The sequence below is a fragment of the Lagopus muta genome, chromosome 10 (assembly GCF_023343835.1).
Source record: "Lagopus muta isolate bLagMut1 chromosome 10, bLagMut1 primary, whole genome shotgun sequence".
Classification (NCBI taxonomy): domain Eukaryota; kingdom Metazoa; phylum Chordata; class Aves; order Galliformes; family Phasianidae; genus Lagopus; species Lagopus muta.
The window spans coordinates 4,517,689-4,544,391 of record NC_064442.1 but is presented as its reverse complement, the minus strand read 5'-3'; the positions used below and the strand labels follow the sequence as shown (position 1 = coordinate 4,544,391).

General features: G+C 50.0%; 1 long non-coding RNA gene across 2 annotated transcripts; it reads left to right on the top strand.

The window, feature by feature from the left end:
- The first annotated feature begins 1,285 nt into the window (after positions 1-1,285).
- Positions 1,286-26,703, top strand: LOC125698303 (uncharacterized). Of its 2 annotated transcripts, XR_007379156.1 has the most exons (4): positions 1,286-1,459; positions 22,751-23,614; positions 24,179-24,254; positions 25,474-26,703. It is a non-coding gene; the product is annotated as an uncharacterized LOC125698303 (long non-coding RNA). The 2 variants fall into 2 exon arrangements; XR_007379155.1 differs by lacking the exon at positions 1,286-1,459 and having other exon boundaries at positions 20,723-23,614; positions 25,474-26,702.

The window sequence follows — 26,703 nt, the reverse complement described above, 5'->3', positions numbered from 1 at the left end:
CTACCCAAAGATTTCATTAGCTCCGCTGGCTGCTTTTCAGACAGCAGCTTTCTCTCTCTCTCCTCGGATGAATTTATCCAATCCCTTCTCACGTTTTATTTCGAGATTTGTTGAGAATCTTGACATCCCGGCCGGGTCGGCTGCTCCCAGCCCTCAAATCTCCATCCCTGCCCCAAGATCCCCTTTCCAGCCCTACCAACAGCCCCGATCCCCGCCATGGAGGATCCCGGCCGGCCGTGCCCCCCCCGGCCCCCCGCAGCCTGCAGGCTCCTGCACGAGGATTATTCCGATTCTTTCTCTTATTGTCGTTATTAGGATGAAACGCGAGATTCAAATTGCTCCCTGTTTGTCTTCGCCACCAGCGTGTTTCAGAGCGATTATCTCATATCTTTCCCCCAGAAGTAAGCTATCCCTCAGCCCTGGGTCAGGCATTGATCTCCCTGCAATGTAACAAACGGCCGGGTTAATTTTCCCTCATTACCATCTCCATAGCTCAGCCTGCACACCCAGGACGGAACCCTCCGCTCCGTGTGCGGCTCCGGGCGGCCCCTCACGGCCCCACGGCCAACCCCACGCCCAGCCCCGGCTCCGGGACAGCCCGGGCAGCCCGGCTCGGTGCAGCACAGCACGGTGCAGCAGCATCTCTGCCTTCTGCGCGTCCCTCACCTCGCCTGACCTCCCCATTTCTTTGTCCCGTTTGGGGTTTTTCTGTGGGGTTTGCACGATAATGATTATTTTTTAAAACGTTGCTTTGCTCGCTATAAATTACAAGGATTTTTTTTTTTCCTCACCCCGTTTACTTCTTAATCTTTTTTTTTTTTTTTTTTTTTTTTTTTTTTTTTTTTTTTTTTTTTTTCCTTGAAGCCTTTTCATTCAGTGGCCGCCAAAGAAAAGGGGGTTGGTCAACACCAAAATGGCAAAGTTCAGCTCGGGGAAAAAAAAAAAAAAAAAAAAAAAAAAAGAAAAAAAGAAAAAAAAAAAAAAAGAAAACCCTCCAGCTACCTACAAAGGGGCTCAGGGCTTTGTAATGGCAGAAAGAAACAAAAATGAAAAGAAAATTGCAGTTGAGGCTAAAGTGTGAGAGTGTGTTTGTGTGTATGTATATCTGTGTGTATTTTTAAAAGGTTTCTTTGAACTGCCTTTGTGCTGAGTAGGCAGAGCTCCTTGCCAATGCTAGTCACGGTTTAAGGAACTTTGAGTTAACCTCTTATATCGAATGAATCTTTTCATTTGGAAACCAATAAATCTCAATCTCTAGCCACCTTTTGTAGAGCAGGCTGGGGCTTACCAAGGCGAGGCTGAAGCTTATAATAAAGAAGAGATAAAGTTTGCCAAAGTTTTTTTTTTTTTTTTCTTTTTTTTTTCCCCCCCTTCTTCTTCTCTTGTAAATAAAAGTTTTGGAGATGGCAGCAGTTGGAAGCAATCCGGAGAAGGACTCGGATCTGTGCATTGTTTCACAGTAAAGCCTATTTACTTACATAGAGTCTTCAGGGACTCGAACACGAAAATGATTTATAGTTTTCCAACAAGTCATTATTTTGGTCAGTTGTGGAGGGTGGGGTCGTGGAAGGGGGGGGAGTGGGGGGTCCGTTCAGTCTAATAATCAATGTTGCGGCTATGGAAAGCGAAAAGGGAGGGATGGGGGGGCGGGGGGGGGCAGCGTTCCGCAGATAAGTAGGGTTAACACTATAAACATTAGAGACAATTGAGTTTTCCCATCTGAGCGGGGTGTTTGGGGTCTTCACATTTATCAGCCATTGCTGAGAGCGCGCGGGGGACGAAGAAGAGAGGGGGAGAACCCATCTCTGGGAGCAGCTCGGAGCCCCTCCTCTGCTTTCCAGTTCGCACTTTTTGCATATCGGGTATAATTTCTTTGAAGTACTTTGAAATCCAGCGCCGCGTCTCATCTCTGGATGGGAGATGCGACCGCAAGAATCGATGTTTTGATTTATTTTTCAGTACTTATTTCCCGTCTGCTCTCCCTCTCTCTCCCTCGCCCTCCCTCTGAATATGCCATGCTTACAGGGCTGTATACATTCCATCCATATTCTATGTATAATGCCCCCGCAGACGGCTTTTAAAAATCATTTGCAATTTCTCTTTCGCGGCGGCGCAGTTCACTTCCCAGCCCCTCTCCCTCTCTCCTGCTTCATCTCAAGGCGCTGTCGTCTTCCCTTCTCCAAATCGTTCCCATCCAGGAGTTATTAATTACTCTTACAAGGCGGGAGATTCTTAACTAATAACAAAGTTGTAAATTACCACCTTCCCTCCAATATTTCTCATTTGTCAACCCTGATTGATTTGATTAATATTCCTTCGGCTCACATCGTTCCGAGCTTCTTCGACGCGACCATCGGCTCAGCGTTACGCGCGGGGCCGCCCGGCGGAGCGCAGCGCTCAGAGGGCTCCGTCCGGCCCCTGTGCTGCGATGGGTTCGTAGTTTGTGCCGGTGGGGTCAACAGCGTCGAGTGGAAAAAGGGTGTGGGGAAATAAAGTGAACAAAGCACGGCTGCTAAGGGAAAAAAAAAAAAAAAAAAAAAAAAAAAAAAAAAAAAAAGAGGAAATTAAAAAAAAAAACACACAAAAAAAAACCTCCACGAAGGGTAACCCCCATAATGAACGTAAGGCTGGAGGAGACCCCCATGTGGGCTGATTGGAGGCTCCCAGCCCTCACCGTGCACCCTGCCTGTCACACTGCCCGGAACGGAACCCCGGCACCTCGATTTATGCTTCGTTTGTGGCCTCAGCAGCACAGAAACGATAATAGCGCGTAAATTAACCCCTTGAAATGATAGACAATAAACTTGGCTTCAGTCCCCCTTCTCCGCTCAGCGAGTGGGGCTGGATTTCTGGTTCAAACCCGTCATATTGGCTTAATTATGAGACTGTAAATAACGGCTCTTAAGGAGAAGGAAAAAAAAAAAAGGGGGGGGGAAATAAAGAGCCCTAAGGGCGATGTTCCGCCCAGGGTCAGAGCCGCACCTCCGCACCCGCGCAGCCCGCACCTATGGGCGCTCTATATGGGACAGACGGGGATGTGGCGGCCACTAACGGTGACCCCCGCCCGGATGGCAGCTGCTGTCCTTGCGAAGCCATCGATGGGCGCTCCCTCCTCCACCACTTGAGTTTTAATCTTAATTATATTAAGTGGAGTGCCGGGCTGCCGTGGAATTGAACGTGATGCATGACGGCCGCCTGTTAAGCGATCGATTGCGACTATTGCCTCTTTCCTCCCTATCGATATTCACAATCCGCCTTATCTGCGCGAGGGGGGCTGAGGGCAGAGGAGGGGGGGTGGGGGGGGGGAGGGTCTCTTTTTTTTCTTTTCTTTTTTTTGGTGGAAATGTAAAAATGAGCGACTCGAGTGGAAATAACATTCCGTCCGGTCACCTGCAATTCAATATGCGCACGAGAGACGTCGATGTATATGAGACGATTTTAATTATGATTAGAAGACACACTCGGAACGAAGAGAATAGATTCGGAGGGAGGGGAAGGGGGGAGGGCGGCCGGAGGAGCATTAATGAATCTTTCCCCGCGATACCAAAAGAAACAAGTGGTTGGTACAACGGAGGTGATTTGTCACCGAACTCCAAAAGGGGGGGGGGGGAGGTGAGGGGGTGGGCGATGGGAGCCGAGCTGCGGTGCTTCCCCCGCTTTGAAGCGGCTCTGACGGGCAGCGCCAGACCACGCCTCGGCGGCCGCTCCCCTCCCCCCCCCCCCCCCGCAGCCCTCCCTTCCCCCCCGGGCCGTCCCTTCCACGGCGGAGGGAGCGGAGCGGTCGCGGCCATACGGCACCGGAGAGCTGCTTAGGCCCCCGAGGAGATTGTATTTGTGCACACGAAACCTTTTGTTTCGGCCCGAGGATCGCCTGCCTTTTCAAACGCAAGCCGAGAAACAGTTCAGGGTCACTGACAATTTCCAGCCCCGGTGCATGGGGGGGGTTGGGGTGGCGGGAGGAGGTGACCCCAGCCAGCAGCCTCCCGGACAGTTGTCGCCTCCGGTCGCCTTTGGAAGCGAGACGGTGGGACGGGGCGAGACCCCTCTCGGCCAGGGCCGGCCCTGGGCTCTCAGCTCTCTGCTCTCGGTCTGTCCCCCCCCCCCGACCCCGTTGCCCCCGGCCGGAGCCGCCCGCAGCCCCCCCCGCTCCGCCATAGCCGGCTATTTTTCTCAGGCTGTGACTTCCAAGTGGCAGAATCTGTAGGAGTGTGAATCTGTTCTCGTTATGTTTGTCCCTTTCGGTATTTCTACGGACTTTTTTTTTTTTTTTTCTTTCTCCCTCTTTCTTTCTTTTCTTTTTTTCTTTTTATTTCTCTCTCTCTCTCTCTTTTTTTTTTTTTTTTTTTCAGTATAAATTAACTCCGACTGCAACCACCAGATTGTTCCGAGGAGACTACCTCCCTAATGACTTCATCTCCAAAAGTTGACTGACACTCTAGCGAACTGCCAACACCTGTTTCCCAGCACCCAGACTCCAGAACCCACCAGACCTCGTAAATTTAGCTTCTCCCTCCTCCCTCCCTCCCCCCCACTTAATAGATGACGTGAATATCTAAAGGGAAGGGGGAAGGGAGGGGGAGATGGAACTAGGTCACATTTGAAACTTTTTATTTTTCATCTCCTCTGAGCGAGATCTGGAGATAAAAGAAAAAAGACGGAGGGGGAGGGAGGAGAGCAGGGCTGGGGGCAGCCCACACGGGATGGATTTGGGTGCAAAGCTCAGCCCTGGCTCCAGCTCTTTTCTCTCTGGGGATGCTCCAGGCCATTTGGCCCCACCTGACCGTGATGCTTCCCAGTGCTTTTGCTCGTACAAACCTTCCTATGTCCTCTCCGGGCCGGACAAGGGGACAGGGGTTTGGGAAAACCAGTGAGGAGCCAGAGGGAACTGCCCCGGGATGGGAAAAGGACGGAGATGGCTGAGGGCATCGTGCCGTGGCAGGGCTGCACCCGGCCCAGCTGAGAGTACGGGGACAGGACGGTGCCGATGGCCCGGTCCCTCTGCTTTGACAAGAGCGGCTCCACGCATGGGTTTCAGAAGAAAACAATGATAATAATATTGATTGTTGTTGTTGTTGTTATTGTGGGCTGGTGGGGGAGGGGGCGGATTTTTCCCAGCTGCATTTTCGCCTGATAGAACGAGATGGGCCGGGAGACCCGAAACTCCCCCATCCTGCCCTGCTCTGCACAGGTGCCCTTTGGGTTATAACCCTCCCTCCCAGCCCTTCCCAGCATCCCACTCTGCCCGGATCCGAGAGGGCCCAGAGCCCAGCGCAGGAGGAGGGAGAGGAAAACCCCGGGGCACCTCTGCATCCCAGGAACATTGGGGGGGGAGCATCGCCACGCTTCCAGCCCGGAGCAGCTGCCCTCACGGTGTGCGTGGCTTTGGGACGGGGGAAGCGTTTTATTCTGATGACAGTAAGGCAGCGGTTCCCATCCCGAAGGGGAAGATCCTCTTCCCACGGGATCCCACACCCAAAGTTTGGCTTTCTCTAAGAAAGATCCTCCAGAAATGAATAGACTCTGAACATAATGAATAGCTGGAAGACGCAAAACGTTTGCGGGGTTTAAAAGGCTCGTGGCAGAGCCGCGTGTCTGTGCGAGGTGCTGAGATGTTGCGAGTGCCGGGTATTCACGGGAAGGGTTTACGTAGTTTAAAAAAGAAAAAAAAAAAAAGAAAAAAGAAAACAACAAGGAAACCAGGTTTTCTTTTTCTCACTTCTCGCTCTCCCTCTCTCTAATCCAGGAATCATTAGCAACCCCCTCTGGCTACATGTTTTGCATCAGTGAAACATTATGACATAGTTGTAATACAAACTCCGCTGACTTGCTCTGCATCTTGCGGTAGGAAGTGCAATAGCAATAAAAGCAGTTTGAAAGAAAAGGACTCCGGGCATTAAGTTGTCTCCGAGAAACGCCCTTTTCTGAGCCTCAAAGCGAATGGACAGACGGACGAAGGGGCAACTTTACGGCTCTCGGGACCCTCTGCCCGCACCGGGCAATGGGGATCTCCTCGGGGTTGTTCCCCTCCGCCTTTTCCCGTCTGTCTATAATTCTGATCGGGGTTTTGCCGCTTCCCCCAGTCGCCCCATAACACCCCCGGCACCGGGCTGGTATTTCCCCGTAACGCGAATTGGCCGAAGCAGCCTTTGCCCAATTATCTCCCTTCCACCTGTCGCAGCTGTTGGCTTAGATTGTTCCCGGTAGAAATTCTCGCTGGAATTAAAAAATAGAGCTATATTCCCCCCCCCCTCCCCACTCTCTTTTTCTGCTTTCTTTAAAAGAATCCAATCGCGCTCACCCCAGGCGGGGGCCCGGCCGCTGCGTGCGTTTGTACTTTCCCCGTTACTCATTAACTAATATTCCCTACTTTCTGGTAAAGTCAAATGGCTCTTAATAGCTCTTTATATTCTCGGAATAACATGTGGATGCTCTTAATCAATACTTAATAGCACTCCCCGTGCTAAACAACTGCCGTGCGCTCTGCTGGGCTCTGTAAGAGGGAGGGAGAAGCCGCTCCATGGCAGCCCCCGACCCCGCATCCCCGGCCCCGAGCGCAGCAGGACGCGGCCCGGCCCCGCGCTCAGCCCCGCAGCGTGCGCTCCTCTCGCCATTGTCAGCTCAGGGGGATCCTCTTCATTTTTCTTCCCCCCTTTTTTTTTTTCCCCCTTTTTAAAATAATAATTTCCCAGAGGCTCTTCGTAAGTGTTTTGAGACTTTTTTTTTAATTATTATTATTATTATTTTTAATTTATTTCTTTACTCATTTTTTTTTCTTTTCATTCCCCTGAGCGATGCGGGAATTTCGAAGTGCCTCAGCTCAGTCTGATAGACGCACACATATATATTTATATTTATTCAGCATTTACTTTTGTTTTACTGCGGAATACAAAGGATTTAATGACATGAAGGGATTCAGGCTAATGTCACAGTCACACGAATTCCGTGTGGCTGCAGAAACGTCTGTGCCCTCTCAGTGCCATTTGAGCAGCCAAACCGAAGTGGTTCAACACTGTTTTATTTTCCAGTGCAGAAATGACGGCGGGCGCTGCCTGTGCGCCTCTGTCACAACCGGGGAAATGGATCCTTCGTTGTTTTGATTTGTGTTTTCTTCTCATTTGAGCGGAACACTCGAGGCAGTTGTAGCTGTTTGTGTTACGGGACACTCTGGAGTTCAATATCCCTGAAAGGGGAAAGGAAAATAAAAATTAAAAAAAAAAAAAAAGAAAGAAAGAAAGGAGGAGAGAGAGAGACAGAAAGAGAAAGGTCTTACGGGCAGGGCGAGAAAAACTATCTGTTATTTTTTCCTTTACAGCTTCCGCAAAACACGGAGCTTGTGTTACCCCCGCGGGCTGTGAAACCGTACCCGAGGTTTTGCCTTTCCCGCAGGTGCGCGCAGGGCGCTGCGTTGGCTGCCGTCGGCGGGGGCTGCAGTGACGCGGCGCGCAGCGAGGTGGCGCCATGGGGCGGCCGCTGCGGGAAGCGCGGAGCGGAGCGGGGCGGCAGCGCGGAGCTGCGCGGAGCGGGAGCGGCTCCCACCTCCGGTCGCTCTCGTCGTAACCAGAATTCACAGCTCTGTTTTATTGTTCGTTATTGTTATTATTTGTTTTGAATTCGACGGGCCTCGTTTAAATGTGCAGGTTTTTTTTTTTTTTTTTTTTTTTGTTTTGTTTTGTTTTGTTTTGTTTTTCCGCACACGCGGATTTTCCTCTTAGCGTCAAGGTCCTCCCTTTATTTTACCCCGCGCTGAACTGCTAGGCGAGGCCCGAACAGCGCTGAGCTCGGCTCACTCCCCGGGCGGTTCGGGCACCTCTGCTCAGTTCTTATCGGGGCCACCATTATTCCAGCGATCACGCCCACGGCATTAAGGGAAAGCAAACGCAGAGGAACAACCTGTGTCGTTTGTTTAAAATAATTCCTCCTCTCCCACTGCTTTGCCCCCCTGAAAGCGCGCAGTTGCCGCTGCGCTCCGGCTGTGGGTTTGTTAATAACCGCTCGATATTGGGGGTATTTCGGATCTAAAAACACCACGAAATCCTGAACGCATCCTCATAACTGCTCAAAGGTGCGTTCCCAGCACCGCACCAAACCCGAACCGCGGGTCGGTGCGCGGTCAGAGGAGTCCCTGTGTGTTGCGAGTGCTCTCCTTTCGCATTGCCTCACCGGGATTGAGATTTTCACCGTCTCAGAATCCCTAAAGCTGAAAAAATACATTCCAACATTTCCTGGATCTGTTTATTTCCCTGCAATACCTGCCCGATTTCTCTACCCGCTCCCAAATGATTGCCTGACTTGAAAAGGAAATAACGCCTTCACAGGACAGGGCAAAAGAGCGAACCGAAGGGACCCGGGGCATCTTCTCCTATTTTGCTGTATTTTCCACGTTTCGAACAGCCGCGATCGGGGAAGACGAGGAGAGCAGTGAGACACGGAGTGCTGTCCGTTTACGGACACACGCGGTGCCTTCACCCTCCTCTCCCTCTGTCCCCCGACACTTTATCACCTTTTCTGCAACTTTTGGAGCCCCGCGGATTGATTTGCTTTTTCTGATTGTTTTTAATACTGACGTTGGGCGTAAGGGTTCCCAGTGCAGGTCGGGTCATTAGGAACGGGAACGCGGAGACAAAGAATTACAAACGCGATCTCCGAGTCTCTCTCAATTCATTTCTGCCACCGTTTTATTCGGTTTAAGTGATGAAAAGTGACAGTTCTGAAATAGACAGCTTTTAAAAGTAATGAAGTCAGATGACGCTTTAACCTGTCGATTGCTATAAATCAGCTTTGGAAAAAAAAGATGAATGAACGTTATCATTTGCCTCCTCCGCTCCGAGTCCGTTTGGTGCCGCTTTCGGTGGGCGCCGTCCCCACCCCGACCCCACCGCTTCTCCCCCTAAAACCGCCCGGTGTCATTGGCACCGCTTTGATCGCGGACCCTCGAAGGGGAAAAGGGATATTTAAACGATCCCCAACGTCCAGCTGGGAAAGGAGGGGGCATCTACTTTTTTTTTTTTTCTTTTCTTTTCTTTTCCTTTTTCATTTCTAGAGGCCTTCGGAGCGCAGCTCTCGCCCCTGCGCTGCTTTTTAAGGCCGAAGTGATAGCAGTGCAGCACTTAGCTCTGCCAGCAAGGCACAGGAGCACTGCCAAAAATAAACGTGGGCCGTTTCCTCTCGTCCACCTTATTAATTTATTACCTGCGGGCTTATAGGCATTAAATTGGGGAAGGGGGGAGGGGAAAAAGAAGAAAAAGGGGAAAAAAAAAAAAAAAGGAAATAAAACAAGGGAGGAAAAGGTTGGTTATTTCCGTGGGATCAAAGCCACTTCGTTGGCGAACCCATCCCCCTTCAGCGCCCGGGGCGGGTGGGACATCGTCGCTTCTCCCCGTCCCTCCCCGGATTCGCCCGCAACTCGAAAAAAATCGCAAAGGCAGTAATTAATGCTCCTCTCTAATGAATTATTAGGAAGGAATTAATGACGGTGATTACATGTGTGTGGGGTTCGCTCTCGCAGCTCCCCCTGTGCCCCCAAATCCCGCTCCGGAGGACGGGACGGGGCCGCCTGAGGCTGCGGGCTGCGGGAGCCGACGGGGAACGGAGGCACAGCCAGCAGTGTTCTTATCTGCTGGGGTGCCACGGGGGTTTGAAAACGAGTTGGAATAAGAAAAAGGGAAAGAAACGACGGAAACCCCGTCTGCAAAACGGGGTCGGAATAGATTTCTTTTTTCTTTATGTATTTTTTTTTTTCTCGTCTCCCAGCGCTGTTCGTTTTTCCTCGTTTCTTCCGTTCCCCGGGTTTACCCTCCAGGAACGGGGCGGTGGCAGCGGGCGGCTGGGCGCCCAAGGGCCGGGCACGTTTTCCCCGGGCTCCTTCTGTCAGTTTGCACCCAGCCGAGGCAGCTCTGACCCCACAGAAATGTGCACTCGGGAGAGAAGTTTCTCCGCTGTTCCAAAGGTGACCTTTGGGGAAGTTTCCGCACTTTCACTCCGAGCCTCTCAAGGGCTCCATTTGAAGATCCTTGGCTGCCAGCGCTCTCCAAAGCTTAACCTGTGTCTTACATTGCTCTTCTCAAGTCCCTTTATCCTTGACATATAGAGACGCAAATACATTTTCTCCCTCTTTTTATTTTTATGAAACAATCGATCGCTCTGCACGACGCTTCTTTGGAAAACAAAAACTTCTCCTTAGAGAAGAGAAAGGCAGGAAACTCGCATACCTGTTGCAAGGCTGAAAGAGCTTTTTCCCCCCTTTACTTCCCCCACCCCCGGCTCTAAAACCTCCGCTCGGGGATGGGGCTCCGAGGGAACCCGGCGCTGCGCGGACTTTCCGCGGTTTATTTGCACAGAGGATGCGGAGGCAGCGGCGGGTGTGGATTTATTTTTATGGTACAAAAGTGCAGCGGGACCTCGGCCCTCGTATCCAACACCCTCTTCCCCCTCCTCCCCCCCCTCCCCCGGTTACCATCCCCTCTCCTCGGGCAGCCCCTCTGCCCCAGTCAGCCTCAGGGAAAGGCCACGGAAGGAAACTTTCCCCTCTATGATTGTGTTACCTTTGCCTGACCGTGTAATGAAAATCCTCGGAAAATGTTACACAACACGAGGATACCCTTTGGGACCAAAGTTTCCAGAAAAGCCTGCCCCGCTTCCCTGGGGGTGATGCTAAGGGACGCGTAACCGCTTTGAAAATCGCATCCTCCGCGGTTTCCCCCCTTCCCCGCCCGAAACGTGAGCCCCAAAATAACATAACCCGTCTGCGGCCGCAGACATCTCCATCGCCATCACAGTGTCACCAAAAGCATTTAAATGAAGCGGCGCGCTCCCCACGGCCGCTTAATTAGGCGGGGAGGGAAGCGAGGGCTGCGCGGAGCAGCGGGATTTGCGCACCCACGGGTTTTGCTTCCGCCCCCCCCCTCCCCACAGCAACCCGGATCAGGGCTGTTCGGGCACGGGGGTCATGGCTGGTTTTCATCCCCCCACCCTCCCTCGCTGTGCCGGTGCGCGGGGATGCGGGAGGGTTGCTGGGGGTCCTGGGGTGAGGAATGGGGGGGATGGCACAGCTCTCACCGAGCTGTCCTGGGGGCGTACGGATAACGGGAGCATTGCGGCCTCGGAGGGGGGGCGGGGGGTGGAGGGCTGTGCACCCCTTAAATCCAAGCCCACCAGGAGCTGAAGCGTGGGTGGATTTCATGGCATTTTATTTTTATTTTAATTGCTCAGATCTCGCGATAAGGGAAACCTGGCGAGAGCTGCCTTCCTCCCATCCCCCTCCCTCCCCCCCGAGCAAAGTTGAGAGGAAAAAGCAGAAAGAAAAAAAAAAAAAAAAAAAAAGCGCAGAATAAATAACACCCCGACCCCGGCACCGCACCGAATCTGGGGGCAGCCCAGGTGGGGACACGTCCCTAAAGTCACAGCTAAAATCTCGTGGCACCTCCCGGATGGGAAAAAGACCGTGCAGCCCCTGGGAGAGCGCATCTCCTCAAGTCAGGAGCCGGTGCTGCGGTGTTCCAAGTCCTCCCTTCCCCACTCCTCCCAAGATCCGGCTCTCCCATCCCCAGCCGGGCACAACGCCCCTCTCTTGGGCTGTGCGGGGTAGCATTTGCTATTATTATTATTATTATTATTATTATTATTATTATTATTACTACTACTACGACACCGGCTCTGCCAAGCGGCACACACGAAGGGCTACGTGTGTTCTTCTTATTCTTGTTAATTCCTTTTGGTGGGGACCCAAAGGAGGGGCTCCTATGGGGGATCAGGTGAGGCCGGGCCCGGCCCGCCGCCCCCGCTCCGCCCGCAGCCGCCGCCGCTTCCCCGCTCCGCTGTGCCGGTGGCTCCGCGCTGCTCCGGGTGGGTGGGAGCAGTGCGGGGGGAGGGCTCGGAGAGGAGTCCAATTTTCCCTTGAAAGAAAAGAAAATAATCGGGAGGGGTGCGGGGAGGGAGGGAGGGGTGTGTGTGTGTGTGAGAGAGAGGGACTGTGGTGAATTGGTGTGAAGGAAGTGGGATTATTGCCTTAATTTCGGACAATGATAACCGAATGAGGTAAAAACAAAACTCGCTTCATTATATACAACAAAATGTAATTTATACCCAGGGATGCCTGTCCACTGAGATTTACATCATTTGCTGATAGCGATCACACTTATTACTTTTCTTCAAAGACTTTTTTTCCCCCTTAAAAAAAAAAAAAAAAAAAAAAAAAAAAAAGAGGGCATTTGTGCTAAATTGCCCAATGCTAGTGTGATAACTGTCAAAAGTTTGACATCAAAGGGAACTAATATTATTCAGTTACCAGAGGAGCTGTCTGTCCAAATAAGAATATCTTAATTACTGAATCACAACGGTAGAAAAGGGAACAGATCTGAAAAGGAGAGGGGCTGTGGAGGAGGGGGGGCGGGGGGGGGGGGAGCTTTCAGTCTGTTCCTTTTTGATGAACCATCTATATTAGGCCACTGTGCGATTCTTAATCATGTTTAGTGGTTTATACCCTTTCTCTCTCCCCACCGGTCCTCTGAACTTTATAACTATATGTAAACACGTTGTCAGTTTGAAAATAATCTTCTCTGGGTTCTTGTTAGAAGAAATTTCAATCTTCTTCAGTTCTAGATTAGGCAGTCTAGTTTTCTCTATCGGTGAATGGACTGGGGTTTCTTGGACAATAATGTGCCAATTGTTGATGGTTTGTGACCCATAAAATGTGAGGGTGACTATTCTGGCTTTGGTATGTAATTATGCAAAACACTTTCTATAAAGGCTTGCCATCTGATCTAATGACAGTCCCTGCGGTCTATTTCAAAAAGGGAGGGTCTCTATATACAGTTCCCGAGAGAAAGAAAAGTAACATTTTGTTTTAATACAAGTTTTATGGGAAAAAATGGATAAATACAGAAACAGCCGAACACATACGCGGCCGATTTCGGGGCGATTTAAACTAATGACGGCTGTGCGCTGTGCCGCGGGGGTGAGGACAAATTGAGCAGAGCCCCTGGGGCAGGAGCGAACCCCTCTGCAGGCGCTGAGGGACGCTCCGTGGGGCTGCGGGTTCCCCCCCCTTCCCCCCCCCCTTCCCCCCCCCCCCCGCATCAGGTCTGCAGGTGCCTCATTCCGCTCCTCTTTGAGGTGCGGGGAGAGCCGGGTGGGCGCACGAGGGGGGTGCGGGGTTGGAGGGGGGGGCGGGGAGGGAGGGGTGGGGGGGTAGCAGCGCCGTGCCGTCAGGCGGAGCTGAGAGATAACGGCACCGAGCTGCCGGGAAACCACCGGGACAGACGCCGCGAAGGGCCGGGGCTGCTGTTAGACGGGCGAAGGACCGCACAGAGATAAAAGTTACGCGGTGTTTTGTTGGGGGATTCAACCCCCCCCCTCCTCCCCCCCCCCCCCCCACTTTTTCCCATTCCGAAGGGAGGAACGTTAACAGGGCTGCTCTGCTTGCTACCAAATGACATTGCTGCTACGTCACGGGAGAAAACATAAACACCGCTGCCAATTTAAATTGATGTATAAAGATTAATGGGAGATGAAGCATACTAACAACCTGGTTCCTAACGGCAGCGATATGCACGCACGTATAGGCAGAGCCGCAGGGACGCGCGGTCCCCGCTCGGGTTCCCTCTCCCACATCGCCATGATGTGTGTCCACCGTGACATGTTTAATTCCCCCGTGGACTGCGCTAATACGATTATAAAAAAAGAGAGAGAAAGAAAGAAGGGAAGAGAGAAAGGCTGATTAAAAGGGAGAATCAACAAAATATCAACGTGCCGCAGAGAGGAGGGAGGAATAGATAATTAGAAGCAAAAGAGGAGCAGGTAATTGTGATCTGAAATTAAATATGATGTTTAAGACGTCTCCTTTCCACCGCGGTGAAGATTTCAGATTCGTACACATAATAAACACTCAGGTTGTCATCTGGAGGTGCAAATCTGAAAGATATTCCACCAAATGAAGTGCTGGCAGAGAGAGGTATAAAGAGATCTCCGCCTGTCAGGGGTCAGACAGCCTGAGATTGCTTCTAGAGATCTTTTGAAAATTTCACACGATTGAAGGCTTAGGGGCTTTGCTGCGTTCGCATTTCAAACTCAGATCAGCGGGATCACAATCAAAAATAGAGGTCTGGAAAATTTTGATGCAAAGATGGCCACAGGCTTCAGCGGGTTGGTTTCTTTTTTTTTTTTCCCTTCCCTCCCAGACAGACACTCTGACATGGCTGTGATCCCCGGGATGACAGAGTTGTCAGAAAAGAAAGAGAAAATAGCATCTTGTCTTGTAACTTCCTATCAGTCAAAAGGAATTTAGGATCCTCTTTCCAATAGAAGAGAGGGAGAGGGAGCGAGAGGGGGAGCGGGGGAAGGCGCTTTCTTATCAAGCAAAGCGAAAAGAGTTCTGTGTTTTATAATTAATACCCCGCACCTAAACGTTTCTGATCTCTCCCTTTGCAGTCCTCCCACCCCATCACCCCCTTCTCCTCTACAATTTCAATTTTAGATCAATTAATGTCCTCCGAAGCTGTGTGTGTAGCAGTACAGTGCTGGCTACACGTATGTTCGTGTCACACGTAAAAATCTGCCATATGCACTTCCACGAAATACATTGAGACATATTGAATTATGTACTATTTTTTAATCTAAACTCAGTTGTAAAGAGCTTATTTTCACCACGAAGATCCCATATCGTTACGGTTTCATTTAAATCATTACATCGTTGTAAGAAACGGTGTTTAAGGTCCGAATAGCAGACGGGAATGGAAAACACGAAGTGTCCCCTTTGGAGTAAATGACAAATCAGGCAAAAGAGAACCGTGTAAAAAGACATACCGGCTGTATTCCATTTTACAACTCTTTGGGAAAGGTCAGGTGCGATAGGAAGCGTTTGATCATCTCAGCTATCGCAAATGAATTGCTATTGATTTGTTGACCAGGAGGAAGTGTAGTTAACTCAGCTCAGGTCTAATTATTGCAGTTTCTAATAAAGAAACGATGCGGGTTTAGTTGCCGAAAGGAGCGGGATGGGTTTGGGAAAGGGAGCGGCACGGGGCGCTCCTCCTCGGGAGCTGCGCGGGGCTGTGCGGGGCTGTGCGGGGCTGGGGGCCGCTGCCCTTTGTCCCCAGGTTTTCCCTGAGCTCAGGTGCGAAGGGATACAGAAATCTGCCCCGTGTTTCCCAGCCGAGGGGACGGGGGTTGGTTTGTTTGTTTAGTTTTGTAGCTTCCACCTCCACGGCTCCGGGAGCTGCCCCAGGTGGAAGGGAGGACAGAGAAGCTGCCGCCTGAAAGGTGGCTTTAGACGTATATCTATTTATTCTCAATGAAAGAAAAGCAGTTATTAACAAGGAAGAGGAACGTTGTTAGCAGTTAGACGGGACACGAAAGGATTCGGAGTGAGGGGAGCTGCTGCCGAGCCGGGCAGCAGGAAACAACCTCTGCAGGGCGCCCCAAAGAGCGAGGTTTGCATCGCCGATAATAAAGTCAATACTTTAAAAAGTGAAGTTTTCCACCCCCCTCCACCCCCCACCCTCCGCCCATCCGAATTTGACAGCGGTACCTCCGGCGAATGACATCTCAATAATGAACTAAATATTCTCTCCCCTCCCGCTCCCCCCTCGATGTAACCGGTTAATTAACAAATAACCCCCTGCTCTGCGCGCACCCCGCATTTTCCAAGTGAAGGGCGATAGTTTGAAGCCAGAAAATCACCGCCGAACTTCAGGGTGCGAAGAAAAAAACTTTGGAGATGCGTTTGATGAGCATTGAACTCCGCGGGGAATATTTCGGGGCGATGTCACCCAAACGAACCTACGCGGCGGTGGGAGCGATTCCCCGCAGATAATAAACAGGAATTAAAAGAATAAAATAGTGGTGTAAAATAATTCGGATGTTCAGCCTCGGGTCGGTTTTAACGACGCTTGGAAATATCTGTTGGTGTGGGATTGGTATTTTTACTTCACCCCCCAAAATAGATGAAGCAGAATGAGGGGGTTCAGGCGATCCGCCTGAATCTGGAGATGCGTTTTCGGGTGCAGCTTTAGGGATGGGGAAATATAGAGTGAAAATCTGAAAACAAAAAGAGTTAGGAAGCAGAAAAGTCAAAGGGACTCGACGGCGGGTGGGGACGGGCAGAAGTAGGTATTTCTAAGAACTGTTTCCCTCCTCATGGGTAAAGAACGTATTTTTGCCCAACTATGACGTACGTTCGGGTTCGTGCCGAATTTTCCGCTTTTACCCTTACAAAGTGTATTCGGGGGAACAAAAAGGTGAGAGAACCGAGGGAAGTTCTGAACGCCTCTTTGCGATCGAGCCGCCCTCGGGAGCAACCCGTCGGTGCATCGCGGTCTTATTTGGGGTCCCAAAAAGCGTCCCGTCCCGCCCTGGGAGCCGTCACGAGGAGAGAGGGGACGGCAGCACCAAACGAACTCCGCAGGGGGAAATCGCTGCCGACAGCGCAAGGACTCGGACGGGAGTTCGATTCCCAAATTGTGACTCGGAAAGAGTCAAAAAATGAACTCCTGAAGTCGCGGGCAGAGCGGGGAGTGAGGGAAGCAGTTAATGACGCTCCTCCGGAACGTTTTGGAGAGGCGGAGGGAGAGGAGGTAGAGAATTTGTATTCCTCTCAGCCCAGAGATGGATAAGTTTGTCCTGACAACTGCAGAGCGGGAGCATTGGAGGGGGGGGGGGGGGTCGGACCTTTGTTCTGGGGCTGAGGACTGCGGTTTGGGGTCGACAACTGCTGCTTGCTTTGCTTTTAAAGAAAACGGGATGGTCCGGAGCTGGAGAGGGAGATTTTGTTCCAGAAAGTTTTCCTTGCTCGAGTTCTCTCTCTCGCTCTCTCTCGCTCTTTTTTTTTTTTTTTAATCTTTTCTTTTTTTGAAACGTGGCCAACAGCTCCCTAATAAATGTGGAAATTAATGGCACCCTTTTTTGGCGTCCCTAATCCCGGTCAGGAGCTGGCAAGAGAGCCCGATCCTGTCTCGCTTTCTCAGCGAAATCCACCTGGCTCCCACCCCGCTCAATTTTTGGGTGCATATATGTGCCTACATCACCTCAACACCCGAAATCGAGATGTCCCGTCCCACCTCCCCCAGCGTTCCCCTCAGGACGGGCTCAGTGTCCGCAGCCGGACCGACCCCGATCCGATGCCGGCTCCTCCAGCCCCGCGGGCACAGGGGAAGGGCTGGGGCAGGGCACGGGGCTCCTCCGTGAGATGGAAACATCACTTCCATGTGCTGAACTGCAAACACCTCCTACGGCACCGAACGCCTTTTCATATAGCCGCGAGTAAATTAAATCCCCCTTAAATCTTCCGAATTGCAACAGGAGACGGCAGCTAATATTACCATTAATTGAAAAGAGAGCTGCGCTTGACTTATGGGGAGTTTCACTCAGGTTTTTTACATGGGTGATTTAGGGTTGCTTTCAGATCGCGTCTGCATTACGCCCGCACCTCGCAGCCCTGACATTTTACCTTCGGGCTGAAAAATGATGTTCAGCCAAAGCCTATACCTACGGCCTGTAACGTGTATAGATCTATGCGTTTATATACCGCTGCACTTAGCTGGCTCTTAGCACACGCATGTCTCAGTGTGTGGCACATCCATCCCCACCCGCGTGTGCACCTCTGGGGTCAGCAAAGCGCTGCGGACCTGCTGGGTTTGGGGGAGAAGGAACCGGGGGGGGCTCTGCCAGGGGGCGGCCGGAACCGTTCCCAGGCACCGATGCCGCAGCGGAGATTTCACATGATCTCCCTAATTCCACGTTTTATATTTTATGATTTCTTGCCAGCATCACAGTGTGTTTCTGTTTAGATATACTAAGCTCCTTGAAATTAATTAACCTGTGGTCAGCGACAAAAAAAGTAATACTGGTTAAGCTATATTCCTTTACAGCGTTTGGTCACAGTTAGTTACAGAATTTTCCAGCTGTGAAGATGATGTACACTATTTACTGTAATTGAATTGCTGTTATAACACCTTTCAAGAGGAAAAGTGATACACGACAAAAGTTTCGCCGGCTCACGGGCTCTCTTTATTTTTTATTTTTTTTTTCCCCCTCGTTTATCCGCAAGAAAAAAGGAAAAGAAAAAATCCGAACTACAGCCGAACTACAGCCGAACCGCTGCGCTCACAAAGGCTGCGCTGCGCCGGGGGGATGCGGTCCCATGGAGCTGCGGGAGTCGCTCCGCACCGCACCGCGCAGCGGGCAGCGGGCTCAGCGGGCTCAGCCCCACCGGGACCTCCCGACCCCCCCGGGCTCAGCGATGGGATGGGGCGGCCCTCGAGGGGAGGGGGGCTGGGGCCGGGGGCTCGGTGCGCTGAGCGCGGCGTTCCCGCGGTCGGGGCGGCAATGGGATTTATTCCCTTCCAACTCGTAATAGATTCTCTCGAGCATCACAGAGGCTATTTTATCGAGTCAATTCAAAGCAGGCTGTTCATTAGATCCCGTTATTACTCAAAGGGGACGATCAGTTGGAAAAAAAAAAATCTACCTAATTTGGAGGGGGAAAAAAAAAAAACCAACAAAACCACACATTTTAAATAATTTCTGTAACTTTTGCTACCTTTGGCGTTTTTGGCAAGAGAACAAATAAAAACCCGGAGGAGTTAGAAGTGTTTCCCCCCCCCCCCCCCTCTTTTTTTTTTCTTCTCAGTGGCACATAACAGCCTTTCCTCCTTCAACTTCAAAGAGGACTGAAAGGACAAACATTCTGATACGGCTAATAATACACGGAGAGAAAGAATTTGCATTCCTTAGCAAATATAAGTGCTCATTAATAGAATCATGTATTTGGCTAAGAACATCTTGCCGGTACCGCTGGGAGATAGAAAGCGTCCATGTGGGGAGGGCTTCAGGAAGAGTTTTGATTGACGTTGTAAGGGTCTCATCTTCCCCCTCTCCCCCAGCCATATATATTAGGTCAACGATTACTATTAAATAAAATTTAAAAAAAAAAATGAAGAAGAAGAAGAAAAAGGTACTAATAATCATAAAGGAACAGATGGGGACAGAGTGCCCTGCGACTTCTGAAAGGCACAGCAAGGACTCGCTGCCTATAAATTCATCAAGATAATGCTAATTGAGCTCTCAGGCCGTGCCGGAGCTCCGGGTGGGCCCCGGGCTCAGGCCCCAAACCCGCGAATCCCGCGCACCCGCGGATCTCACGCAGCCACTCCCGCATCGCACCCGCGCCCTCTGGGCGATTTTTGCTCTCCCCATATCGGTGCTTTTCACCGCCGTTTCCCTCCACCCGCGGGGTTTGCGCGGACGCGGCTCCGGCTGCGCGGAGGGGCGCGGAGGAGCGCAGGGAATGCGCGGTGCCGAGAGGGCGATTTTCAGCCCGGCGTCCCGAATGCGCACAGCCGGAACGGGGCAGCGATTTATTTTGCCGTCGATTCGGGGTTTCGCGAACTTTCGGGGCTGACCCTGCGAGCCTCTGCCCCCCACCCAGCGCTTCAGCGTGCCCTGAAACAGACGGGATTCTTCGTAAAAGAAGAGGGGTATGAAATGGTAAAGAAAATTAAAGTCGCATTCTGGTTAAACCTTTGGGTGTTTGAATGGGCTAAAGGCAATCTGGGCACACTCTTCTGCAGGAGGAAATAAAGCAACTTCAGGTGAAGCCCAAGAAAGTTCCCGGGGGCAACACTATGCTGTTTCCAGTACAATTAGTTGCATCAAAAAAAGATGGTAACTTAAAGAAATGGAAAAGAACTTTGCCTGTTAGGGGGTTTATTTGGGGACCACTCCTGCTCTCCTGCCTTATGCCTCCAGACAGTGATTCACATCTTGGTGCAAAGGCAGAACATAACCAAACCTGTGCTGGGTTTGTGTGGGGATGGACCGGAGCTGCAGCCATACCCTGGGACCAGAATTTGATCTCTTGGGTTTTTAGCATCTTATTCATAAAATGTCAAAATTAAACAGCATTTTAAAGCTGCAGAATCTATCTTGAACTGTTATTTCAAAGGATTTGGTGAGTTTGTTGTCATCTCAATCTTTACCATCAGGTTTGGATATCTTTCTAGAAATGAACCCTTAACTCAGCCTCAGGGTTCAGAGCTTGGTGTGAATACAGAGGAAGGATACAGCCCTCCAGTGAGAGCTCAACTGCTTCAAACTTTCCTGCTAACAGATCCCTGCTGCCTTTTCCCCTTCAGGTTTATTTAAAGAAGCTGCCTTTGCCTGAGAATTTCTTATTTTGTATTGGAAGCAGCTTTTTTTACACCTACATGTGAGCGCATTTGCACTGCTGAAACACAGCTGAACACAATTTGCCTCTGACTTTAGTGGGACCATATTTCATCAGTGATGCACAAGAATGCCGGAGGAACCACGCTCAGGGAGCGTCACATGTGGTTCTCAGTGGACGGTGAGAGCAGAAACATCCTTTGGCTTCAAAGCAGTCCTGGGTTTTATTAGCATAATCGGGAGGAATCGTCAGCCGGGGGCTGGCTGTTGGTTTAGGCCCAGCGGTCATTGGTCTAATAACCTTCTGACTGAGGTTGGGATTAAAAAGTCAAAAGTTTTTGGCTCATTCAGCAAGTGGGACCCTCCGTCTGAGCACGCCGATGTCTGCGTTGGCTCTTTGTTCTGCCCCAGTGGTCCCCAGCCCACGCCGGTCCAAGGATAATAATATCAAGCAAGGAATGCACTGCCTTTCCCCCCCCCCCCCCCCCCCCCCCCCCCCCTTCTCCATCCTTTTTCACTCTTATGGCTGTAAGCAGCCTCAGAGGGTCCATAAGGTTAACAAATTGGGAATTTCAACCCTGCTTTGTTTCAGCCTCTCTGGCGGCGTTGCTGCAGGGCTGTGAACCCAGGGATCCCAAACTGATGGCCCCGCAGCCCCCGAGCTTTATCCTCACTGTGGATCTTTGGGGATGAATCAAAATGTTTCAGGCACAACAAACTGGAATATCTATTTCATCGGGGAGAGGAAAAGGAGAAGAAAATCATCAGCTCTAATGAGAGATGCTAAGATATTTGGGTATGTTGGGAGGCTGCCTCCTGCTCCTCGCAGTTGGAACAAACATGCTCCCTAATCTCTTGGCCCCTATGAATGATTGTTTTCCCCTGGATAATACCTTTTCTTCACATCAGAGCGCTGAGTATCAGTAGCACACACTTGATGCTTTCCAGTGCTCTCTTTTGCAGTGCTGGGTCATTGCCAGCCTTCAATTTACCTGCCCGCTCCCTTATCTCTAGGCTGCGGATCCATCCTGTGCTGGATTTCCTAGATACAAAGGTGTCTTTCTGTGCAAGCTATTGTTTTATAATTCAGCAGCTCTATCAGTGCAAAAAGTCTGTTTTGTTTCTCTGTTAACCCAATCAGGGAATCTGCTTTTACCCCGAGCTTGTCCTGTAGGATTCAACTCCTCCAAATGCATCTCCAGCCTGATACCAACCATACTGGACCAACCTATAGGACCTGCTCTTCTCACCCCAACATTTCAGCATCGTGGAACCAATCTGTGGCCCAGTGCTGGGTGGCACTCATGTGTGTTACCTGCTTTATCAAGAGATGCTATCCCTTGTTCCAAGGCATTTTTAATAGCAGCTCTTTTCTTGACTCCGAGTGGCTCGATGGTGTGTTTTTGGACCTGATCACATTTTTCCCCTTTGGTTACAGATTTGCTTTGTGCACAGCTTTAATTCTTGCTTCTGTATTTATCCAAACTTGTGCTTTCCTGTAAACATGGTATATTTTCTGGAAGGAATTGCTCTCCAGCCTCTATGTGCTCCACTGCTGGGCACTGCTTCCCTCCTGGGTACAACTCCGTTGTCTTTGTACTCTCTTCTTGCAGGAGGTATCAGGGGGCTGAGCTGTGCCCAACCTTCTTTACATACCAGGGGTTGAACAATGCCGTGAAAGATTTTTCAAACACAAAACACCTTTTTCATTCAAAAAGCAGTAACCAGCAATGGTAGGAGTGGGGCTGGGACTTTAGCCAGGCTCTTGCAGACCAACATTAACGCATTGTCTGTGAGAGAACTGTTACCTCAGAGTGGACCATCGCCTTTCCCAGCGCAGAGCTCTTCCCTGCACCTCTCATCCCCTGCAGCTGCACTGGCAGTGGCCCATTTCCAAAGTGCTGTCACCCACATTTATTCAATACTTGTCACTGTACAGTCTTCTGGAAGCAGGAGCCAGGTTGAAGCGACAGATAACAGCTTGTTGTGCTGTTGACACAGTGGTGGATCCCACGACTCCCCATATTTCTCTTTTTAAAGAAGCATTCCAGCTCTCTTGCTGTTTGAAAAGCCTTCCTTTCATTAAATTGTGCTGATGCCACAGAAAATTGTCAGCTGTCCATCCTTTCCCCAGGCAGGGAAAATATATCTGTATATATCTGTATATATGTATGTATAATCACAGCAAGGGGAGGGAAGGGTCAGGTGTTGCTATGGAAAGAGACTATTAATGTGTAACAGAACTGGTCGTACGGGAGGTGCACAAAATGAGCCTTTCAAAGGAAGGTCACAGGCAGCCCAGCCTCTCTTTGGGGGACACCTGTCCCAAATTTGATAATTTGATAATTTGTTCCTCCCATTATTTCCCTTTGCTGACGGCTCTTTGGCCAGATTTTCAAGCATCAAAAGGTATCCTGTGCTAAAATGGTCTGGATTCATTCAGAGAGCAAATTTCTACAAGGCATGGGCTTGACTGCTTTATGAAGAGCTTACAGCTAGATCCTGAGGGTGTATAAATTACAATAACTTTCCAAAGTCCAGCTTATGCCAGCTGAGCACCTAATGTACGTGAAATATCTTCTGCTTTTAATAGGATCATCCAAAAGGAAAGAAGGTGAAATGTGAAGCAAGGGGAGAGAAGAATGTCCGTGTATTGCTTTCCAGTCTGCAATGGTCATGGATTTCATTGGGAATAACTGCTTTGCCCAGTCTGTGTCAGGTGGAGCCAGCTCTGCTTTTACACATTAACTCCAGCTCTGGCTAAGAGAAGGAAGATGATCTCCCGGTACATTTGTAGAACTGGTTTCTCTTTGCTCCATGCATGACCACCCAGATGCACACATCTTCCCAAGGCACTCAGCTTTGCCCTCTGCTCCAATCTTTCTCTGTGTGCCCCATGAAACACAGAGGATGTATTACTAACAGTGGTATCTCGATTTCATTTAAACGTAACAGGACAAAGAGTAGGATTGCTAGATGGATTTTTCATCTATAAACTCATCTATAAACTGCATTCTGCAGTATCACAGAACCATTGAATATCCCAAGTTGGGAGAGTTCATGAATGATCCATAAGGATCACTGAGTCTAAGTACTGGAGCACTCACTCCAGTCTGGGTGTTTCTACACCATTACAAGACTTACTCTTTGGATACTCTTTGGGCTTCATCCTGACTGGGCTCCCCTTAACAAGGGAACTAAAATGAAGAGGTAAATGAATTTCTTCCTGGAAGATTGGAGCAGAAATGCTAAGTCATGGCCTGAAGCAGTGACTGAACACCTGGTAGGAAGGCAGGGCCAACCCAGTGGAGCACAGGTGCATGCAATGCAATGCAATGCAGCTGAGTGATGAAGGGGTGCAGCCAGGATCCACCCCTTCCCAGACCTCATTTAAGGGCTGGAAGTGGAGGTGAGGGTCTGTTGCAGGAGTTCTTTGCGAAACTGTGGTCTTCAGAAGGTAAGTTTTTTTTGTTCTTCTTCTTCCTCCTCTTCCTTCCCCCTATCTTTTCTGTGCTCATGGCTGTTGATTTTGAGCAGATCCTCACTTGCTGTATCTTGGGACCCTGCTGCTCTGCTGTCATTGCTATGCTTTCCATTTCCATCCATGAAGATGCAGTTTTTCAATATGTTTCACTTTATTTATTTTTTTTCACCCCCTGTTATTTTTCTTGTTGGTCACAGAACCATCTGCTGGTGTCACCATTTCTGGTCCCTTGGAAATGGCCTTGCAGAGCACAAGGTCTGTCCTGGCTGAGGGCTGAAATCTGCTGCTTGGGGTGAGGGGAAGGAGCTGGAGGAGCCCTCTGCCTACCAGGGTCATGAGTGCAGCACTCACACCAGTCATGTGCTGCAAGCTATGTTTTATTTTGTGCTGCCTGCCAGCCTCAATTTCAACTTCTTAAAGAGGTTCCTTTGCTACAGAAAACCACAGAGGTCTACAGACTGGGAACTGCAGTCCCATATTGAATAAGGAAAGCTGATTTAACTGTTGAAGTGTTAACGTTTCCTTGGTCTCTTTCAGAGCTTCTTCAGAAGTAAATAGATTCTGAAACTTTTGTGTTGCTCAGGACCATAAAATCTCAGATCCTTAAATCCTGGTAAGAAATAACTGTATCTGGCTCTTGCTTGTTTTCTGTTTGTGGTCTGAACGTGGCTCCTTCTAAGCACACACACAGAAAAGCAGAATGGGGTTTATCTGCCTTTCTGGGGATCACAACTGGGTAAAGCAAAATTTGTCCCTTCCTACAGCTGTGGGGAACAACTTCAGGGTGATTTCCATGACCCTTCTCTATGCTTCTTAGTCTAGGCTGTAGACCCAGCTGCTGTGTGGGGGCTTTTCCTCCTTAGTCTCAGCTCAGTGCTAACAACTCTAGTGAGCACAGAGGGACAAATGGCAGAACACTTGCAAATACTTGATGAGTTTTTGCCTATCAGAGTTCAGTGCTCTGGTTAGTCATTATTTCATAGCAGGAGAAACAAAGCCTCAGTGTTCCTCAAATGATAGGCATGAGGTGGTAATCACAGGGGCTCTGCTGAACTTCCTGGTATTAAGGTAGCTAGAGTGCTGTTCAGATGTAATCCAATCAACAAGACCCGAAGACCCGACTCCAGGCAAGCTGATGAACATTTTGTGCACCTCACCTATTCGCACTGCTGGGATGAGGGTCAAGGTGCTTCCTGACATGTGATTATCAGTGGTCACTGATGATACAGAGGAGACTGGTGAGAAGGGGAGGGAGATAAGAACGGGCTCATGTTGTGCCTGGGGCAGACAAAAGAGTCAGAAAGAAATACTTATATTTTCTGGAGCAAAGAGATTAATTAGTGAGAAGAGCTGGTTTTGCAGCATAGAGCAGGTTTTCTTCACAAATGGGCCTCAGTAGTACTATTATAAAGATGAGGTCTCTACAAGCTTGTATTTCTTCTCTTGGGGAAACCATGTTTTGTTAGGTGGTGAGGGAAGAGCGATCCAATCTCCTTAGTCTTACCAGTAAATATATCCCCATTAACAACAAATCCTAGTAAATAGAAAAGCTTTTTTTTTTTTTTTTTTTGCTTGGGTGCTGCTTCTGTGCAATAACCTATGCCTTGTTAAAAGGTGTCCATCCAACATCACAGCAGGAGCTCCTTAAAGGGAAAAACACTTATAGGATGCATTCATTCTGGTGCAGAGAAGAATGGTCACTGTCATAACATTGTTACATACTTTATATTGGGTGCCATTTAACTTTAAACAACTTATGTCATAGATTGGCTGCTACATTTAACCTGCTTGCTATGATCTTTAAGTTCCCACTTCAGAAACGCTTCCTACAGGGTAGGACTGTAAGCCACCAGAGTGCTGTGAGGAGTGGGTGCCAGCACTGGAGGACAAAGACTGCAGTAGAAGAGGTGGCTGAGCAGAGGATCCAAACTGGCGCTGTTGGTGAAGAAGAAACTGGGATACAGTAAGGAAGAATGGCATGAAAAAAGGCACATGAGCATCTGGAAAGGGAGGTTAAGAAGTGTGACCTTACTGTAGGATGGAAGAAAAAGGCATGTAGAAGATGTCTGGAAGAAGGGCACAGTGTGCTGAGAGAAGTGATTTGCTGCTTGGGCTTGGTCTGGATGACAGATGGGAGGCTGCAGTGAGGAAAGAGACACAGAAGGGAGAAGGGGCCAGCAACAGAGTGAGTGGGACCTTGGGTGGGCAGTAGAGGAGAGGTGAGAGGCAGTACCATTTGGGGGGGAGGAGGATGACTGCCAGCTCTCCTGAGTGATGGGGTGGCACTGTCAGCAGTGGGGTTGTCAGGGATGGCAGGTGACAAGGTGTGGGCAATATGGAGCAGAAAGAGCTCCTCCCTCACTGCTGATGTGGGAGGGGTGAGCTCAGTTCTGTTCTCTCAGTGCAGTTCCTCAAAATCCAGGGCCATCTGGACACGGTCCTGTCCCTCACACAAGCTGTTGCCCAGGGATTGCTCTGGCAGCCATGACTGGCTGGCATGTCCAGGAGTCTGTGTTCACAGCCAGAAGGGCAGATGGCACAGGATTCACTACAGTGGCTTTGCAGCACCTGGTGCCACCATTTGGGGGTGTGGGGTCCGGTGGAGACAGGTGAGCCCTGCTGTGTGCACTGCAATGTCATTCAATTGAGTTCCACAGGGCTGCTCTGCCATGCTGACCCAGCAAGCTCCCAGACACCTTCAGTATCACTGGTGCAAACATTTGGGATGGGTATGCTCCTCTCCAGCTGGCTTTGTGGTGTTGGGCTGTGCCAAAGATCTGCCTGAGGTGAGGGAGGACAGTGGAACTCAGCTGACATCACTTCAGCAATGTGTTTGCAGTGACCAATGTCTTCGGCTCACTGCCATTCGTGTTCTGGGTTGCTCAAGAAATGGGTATGAAGAAGAGACACTGAAAACTTTGATCACTCTGCTCACATGCCTACACACTAGGGTTGTTTTGTTCAAGGAATGTTTTATTAGCATTTCACCATCCCAGTAACAATGTTTTTTTTTTTTTTTCTTTAAATAGCATTTGTGATATGGAATTTGTCAAAAATTAAAG